Source organism: Tribolium castaneum, chromosome 11, assembly GCF_031307605.1.
Source record: "Tribolium castaneum strain GA2 chromosome 11, icTriCast1.1, whole genome shotgun sequence".
NCBI lineage: Eukaryota > Metazoa > Arthropoda > Insecta > Coleoptera > Tenebrionidae > Tribolium > Tribolium castaneum.
The window spans coordinates 410001-414800 of NC_087404.1; the positions used below are offsets into that span (position 1 = coordinate 410001).

Consider the following 4800-nt stretch of genomic DNA (forward strand, 5'->3'; position numbering starts at 1 on the left):
ATTCCATGGAACTCGAACGCTCATGCAGAAAAGAAAACTCTTCCCGGATCTCCCGACGGCGTCTCCGGGTCCTTTTGGGTTGCCCCGACGAACTCTCTTGCGAGGGCCCGAATTATTAACGGTTCCGCTGCCGGGTTCCGGAATAGGAACCGGATTCCCTTTCGCCCAATGGGTGTGTGCTCGCTTCGTACGTTTACGTTCGAATTAAAAACGAACCAACGACATATCTACACCACATCAACATCGGCTTTCGCCTAGGGCTTAGGATCGACTGACTCGTGTGCAACGGCTGTTCACACGAAACCCTTCTCCACGTCAGTCCTCCAGGGCCTCGCTGGAGTATTTGCTACTACCACCAAGATCTGCACCGACGGCGGCTCCAGACGGCCTCACGGCCAGTCCTTCTGCGCTCACCGCCGCGACCCTCCTACTCGTCAGGGCTTCATGGCCGGTTAATTAAATAACCGACCGCACATGCCGCTGACGGCCGAGTATAAGCACGACGCTTCAGCGCCATCCATTTTCAGGGCTAGTAACTTCGGCAGGTGAGTTGTTACACACTCCTTGGCGGATTCCGACTTCCATGGCCACCGTCCTGATGTCTTAAGTTACCAACGCCTTTCATGGTATCCCATAAGCGTCGATTTAGGCGCTTTAACTCGGCGTTTGGTTCATCCCACAGCGCCAGTTCTGCTTACCAAAAATGGCCCACTTGGCACTCTGATTCGAGTCTCGCGGCTTCATATAAAGTTCGAGCAAGCCGGAGATCTCACCCATTTAAAGTTTGAGAATAGGTTGAGGCCGTTTCGACCCCAATGCCTCTAATCATTCGCTTTACCGGATGAAACTCGTAAGCGACGAGCGCCAGCTATCCTGAGGGAAACTTCGGAGGGAACCAGCTACTAGATGGTTCGATTAGTCTTTCGCCCCTATACCCAGTTCCGACGATCGATTTGCACGTCAGAATCGCTACGGACCTCCATCAGGGTTTCCCCTGACTTCGTCCTGACCAGGCATAGTTCACCATCTTTCGGGTCCCAGCGTGTACGCTCTTGGTGCGCCTCTTCTCGCAATGAGAATGAGACGCCCCGGGAGTGCGGGGCGACAGCCGTAACGGCCGCCCATCTTCCCTTAGTCCGTGCAAGACGAACTTTCACTTTCATTGCGCCTTCAGGTTTAGTCATGTCCCAATGACTCGCGCACATGCTAGACTCCTTGGTCCGTGTTTCAAGACGGGTCCTGAAAGTACCCAAAGCTATAGCGTCGCAGATCGGCGTTTCAACCGAGTCTGTCCGAGAACTCATTGGCGAACAGCCATTCGTAGACAGAACCGACACCAGGTGCGATTACCGTCATAAACGAACGCGCTTGCCAATGGTCGGACGCTAACTGTGTAGCGGCCCGGCGCCATATGCATACCTTCGAGCGAGTCGACCGGGAAACACCGCGGGTTCGTCCGAAACGGCGAACCGTTCGAACGGGCTCCACCGCGGGCCTTAGATCGACACCCAAAGGATCGCGACGTCCTACTGGGGGAGAAGTGCACGCGTTCGACTTCGGTTCGCATAAACAAAAGGCGCGAACGACGCGTACGCCGTTCGTCGCACGATCATTTAGCGCCGCTATCGAGTCACGCTGAATCTCCCCTTTCGACCTTTCGGGTTTCTCAGGTTTACCCCTGAACGGTTTCACGTACTATTGAACTCTCTCTTCAAAGTTCTTTTCAACTTTCCCTCACGGTACTTGTTCGCTATCGGTCTCGTGGTCATATTTAGCCTTAGATGGAGTTTACCACCCACTTAGGGCTGCACTCTCAAGCAACCCGACTCTGAGGAGAGATCCTCCCGTTATCGGCAACGGTCACTACGGGCCTGGCACCCTCTATGGGCTGTGGCCCCGTTCAAGATGGACTTGGACGCGTCGCACAATCTCGGGATGACGGATCCTCCCTAACACCACATTTCCCGGCGTCCGGTTTCGGCCGCGGGATTCAGTGCTGGGCTTTTTCCTGTTCGCTCGCCGCTACTAAGGAAATCCTAGTTAGTTTCTTTTCCTCCGCTTAATAATATGCTTAAATTCAGCGGGTAGTCTCACCTGCTCTGAGGTCGCAAATATAAATTTGCCTTTATTTTGTCAGACGATAATTACACGTATTCCGTTTATATGGCTGCCTCCAAACAATTTCAAACATCGATCTGACGTCGTTGCGAGAATGTTGTTGTTGTTAATTATAGTGCATAAAATATGCATATAAACAACTTTAACGTCTCGGACACGACGATCGCTTCGTTCGAAATTTAAGCGTTGTGGCTGCTTTTTAATATCGGACGTGCTACGTCTAAACCAACTTGTACCAACAAACTAATAAGAATGTCAGCCGCTATTGCGTTTTAGGATGCCGCGTTATTTTTTATATTGTTTTTATTGTTGTCTACGTTGCATAATATTTTATTATGACAACCGACAATCAATTAACAATTATAGTAACGCGTCATATTTGCACCCAACACGCTCCGACGTAATTGTCTACACAACATTGTGCGCTGTGTTTAAGACAAAAACCGAGCAGTCTTTGAAATTGACACGACCCTCAGCCAGGAGTGGTCCGGGAACAGTATATCCGAGGACCGCAATGTGCGTTCGAAATGTCGATGTTCATGTGTCCTGCAGTTCACAAGTTGACGCGCAATTAGCTGCGTTCTTCATCGACCCACGAGCCAAGTGATCCACCGTTCAGGGTAATCTTTTCAAACAAATTTAAAATATTATTACATAACGCACCGTTCCACATCGAAATCGTTTCATCATCACACAACAACAAAAATAACTACTTAAGGTTATTACAATTGTGATGTATATGTGAGAAACGGACCAATCGAAAGAAACGTTCGGCGTTATATTTTATAATATTTTATTTAATTAAAGTGGCATTTGTTTCTACTTATCGAAAAGAGTATGCAGTTATAGTTTAAGTTTACATAAAGAATAACCCGATGATATTAACGTTTTATAAATACGTATATATATCTATTAGGTTTTTTTTCTCTATCAACTTTGTCTATAAAACTCTGCTCCTTTTGCGATAAGCATTATGTATATTTATTAAATAGAAAATATGTCGAAAAACCAGACGTTTTCTTCAAACAAACGCCACAGCTACAAACTTAATCACAACAATATTTACCAAACAATACAATTGTAGGGTGTTTTGTGTGATACGTCGTTTGGTGGGCATTCTAAGAACGTCCGTCGACATAAAAACGAATCAAAAGAAAAGCACCAGGCAGTGCAAAACGTTCCTTCGTCAGTCGGGCGTATATCATTTAAAACCCACAGAATCTAAAAAAGTTAATAAACTTTTTTATTTAGATTCCTACGGTTCGTCGCGTCGTTAAAGTAAATTATTACTTCGACGCATGCGGAACCCAGGTACCCGAAAACCGTAAGCCTAAGCGTTTTTTTCCAAACATCACTCACTATCGATAAAGTAAATTGATTTTATGTATTTATAAATGTGCGTTTGTATGTATAGTAGTATAGTAGTAGTATATTTTGTTATTGGTTGTTTCGAGCTTTTTATTGTTATAAAACGTTTTTGTAGTCTTGTACATAAAGTACAGACGAATAGACAGCCCCTTTTATTTATTAATAAACTCCAACCATTTACAAATTAAATTACAACTACAACATCTCTTTTACACATTAATTATACACCATCTTTATTTTCTTTTTTCCGAAGCGAATACGATGAAGAAAATACGCAAAGACTGGCTTACAAAACCGTAAGCCTAAGCGTTTATTTTTCAAACATCACTCACCATCGGTTAAGTAAAATGATGGTATGTATAAATGTGTATTTGTATGTACAGTAGCGTATTAATTTTGTTGTTGGTTGTTTCGAGTTTATTTATTATTATGGTTTGTTTGTATAAAGTTTTAGTCTTGTACATAAAGTACAGACGAATAGACAGCCCCTTTTATTTATTAATAAACTCCAACCATTTACAAATTAAATTACAACTACAACATCTCTTTTACATATTAATTATACACCATCTTTATTTTCTTTTTTCCGAAGCGAATACGATGAAGAAAATACGCAAAGACTGGCTTACAAAACCGTAAGCCTAAGCGTTTATTTTTCAAACATCACTCACCATCGGTTAAGTAAAATGATGGTATGTATAAATGTGTATTTGTATGTACAGTAGCGTATTAATTTTGTTGTTGGTTGTTTCGAGTTTATTTATTATTATGGTTTGTATGTATAAAGTTTTAGTCGTGTACATAAAGTACGATCGTATTGGCAGACACCATTATTATTCATTCATTCATTCTTGTTTGTTATTATAAATAACTCCAACCATATACAAATACTACAACAACAACAACAACATCTCTTGCACATTAATTATACACCACCACTGTGTATTAGTACTTTTTTTCGAAGCGAATACGATGATGGAAATACGCTAAGACCGGCACTGCGAAAGCAATAATAAAACGTTAGCACATAACCATCTTTCGACAATATTGATTCGTGTTAATGTTCGAAAAAATTCTTTGAAAACGTCGTTTACGGCACGTTTACAATCGATTTATAAAATAAATCGAAAAACGTAACAACAGATCCGCTTAATGCAAGACGACCCGTTGTTGCTTTTCCGTTCGACGCATAATAAAGAATTTTGTATGAGAATTGATCATCATACGAATAGTGTATGTATGTGTGTTTTTTGTTGATCAGCACAGACAAAATGTGTGTGTATGTGTGACAACTAAACAACAACATTTACACGT

General features: G+C 42.8%; 2 non-coding genes across 2 annotated transcripts in view; both read right to left on the reverse strand.

Moving 5' to 3' along the window:
- The window catches only part of LOC135267370 (large subunit ribosomal RNA), a 4037-nt gene extending 1929 nt beyond the window's left edge, over nt 1–2108 (reverse strand). The window contains exon 1 of the ribosomal RNA XR_010335800.1: nt 1–2108. This exon is cut by the window's left edge and continues 1929 nt beyond it. This is a non-coding gene — a ribosomal RNA (large subunit ribosomal RNA).
- A 476-nt stretch (nt 2109–2584) lies between these two features.
- LOC135267391 (5.8S ribosomal RNA) lies at nt 2585–2741 on the reverse strand. The gene has a single exon (XR_010335811.1). It is a non-coding gene; the product is annotated as a 5.8S ribosomal RNA (ribosomal RNA).
- Between the last annotated feature and the right edge of the window lie 2059 nt (nt 2742–4800).